Source organism: Stegastes partitus, unplaced genomic scaffold (genome assembly GCF_000690725.1).
Source record: "Stegastes partitus isolate 25-593 unplaced genomic scaffold, Stegastes_partitus-1.0.2 Scaffold1643, whole genome shotgun sequence".
In the NCBI taxonomy this organism is placed as follows: domain Eukaryota; kingdom Metazoa; phylum Chordata; class Actinopteri; family Pomacentridae; genus Stegastes; species Stegastes partitus.
Window position 1 is genome coordinate 147,103 of NW_007579374.1, and position 1,433 is coordinate 148,535.

Genomic DNA, 1,433 nt, shown 5'->3' on the forward strand with positions numbered 1-1,433 from the left:
TCAAGAAGTCTAAGCCAGCACTGAGATCAGTCTCAGTACTATGTTGGGACCAAAACCCAAAGTAAAAGTCACTTTAAGTTAAGTTAAATTGAACTGTTCAGAGATGACCATCGGCTCCTTTCCTAGGAAGGTGTGATGTGGGTCTGTAGTTTCTGACTACTTCTTTCTCTGTCTTAGACATTTACACCCAAACTCTGCTTTCAAGCTGTTGTTCAAATGCTATAATAGTTCATGTGATGCAAGTCCTGTTTTTTGTTTTTCGGGTTTTTTTGTTTTTTATTTTACGAGTTCTAAATCATTGAAATAGTGAAGTGAAAGTTAGACCGTGTTTCTTTGTAAAACACAGAGAGCATGTTTAAATATTTGGGACATTAAAATTTTAAATCTGTATTTTTATACAGAAACAAATTGCGTCGCTTTTGCCCATCAGAAGACCATCGTAGAATCTACAGAAGTGCCTCCTTTAGATCGTGGTGATGTGTTTGTGCTACATCCCCCTCCACCTTTAAGCCTCTTTACGCTTCTTCACAGCGCACTTGATAACATCTGGTTAAAAAGGTCGGCCAGTCCTCTGTACATGACAGGACAGAATGGCTTTGTTGGCTGTTTATCCATAAGGCTCTCCTGTTTCATTCCCTCTGCCCACTGGTCTCATGTAAAATGTAGAACTGGTTTTAGTTACTACACTCTGTACAAGACACAGTTGTTTACTGACTGAACAGAAGCATGAAGAGACTGAAGAGCAATTGATCTATGAAAGACACTTGCAGCAAAATGACTTAATGAAGCAGAGATTTATTGAGGATTCACAGAACACAGCATCAACCAGGAGATGAGTTTATGTAGAACAACAGAACACAGTGAATTTAGACAATGCAGTCCAACAGAAAATGATCCAAATGTTTCTGTTTCGACTGAATATTTCAACCAGTCGTTTCAAAAATGAAGAATCCAAGGTATCAATAAAAGATCATTCTGAGTTTAGAGGTTCTGACATCCTCTAGACTCACTGATTACACCAACAACAGCACATAATATATAGTTAAAGAACATTTTCCTGCAGTCAACACTTTGACTTTAGATTTATTAACCACATGTTACTAATAATAAGAAGAGATTATCTGAATTATCCGTCCACCATATTTCTGATTATGTCATGTTGAATGACAAGCTCACATTATAGAACTAAAAGGAAAGAACAGTTTTATGTTTCAAATGTTCATGGCATCAGAATGATGTTCCTCTGTTCCATCGTTGCTTTAGTTTTCTTTTGCTGAGGTTTCCCGTCTTGTACCTCACTGCTGCTCTGGTTTTGTCATCTTGTTGTCTCTTCATCTCCTCCAGGTCCTGGACCTTCTCTGTGTCTCCGTTCTCCTTCATCTTCTCAATCAGGAAGTCCAGGTGGACATAAGTGGACACTGAATTAGCTTTCA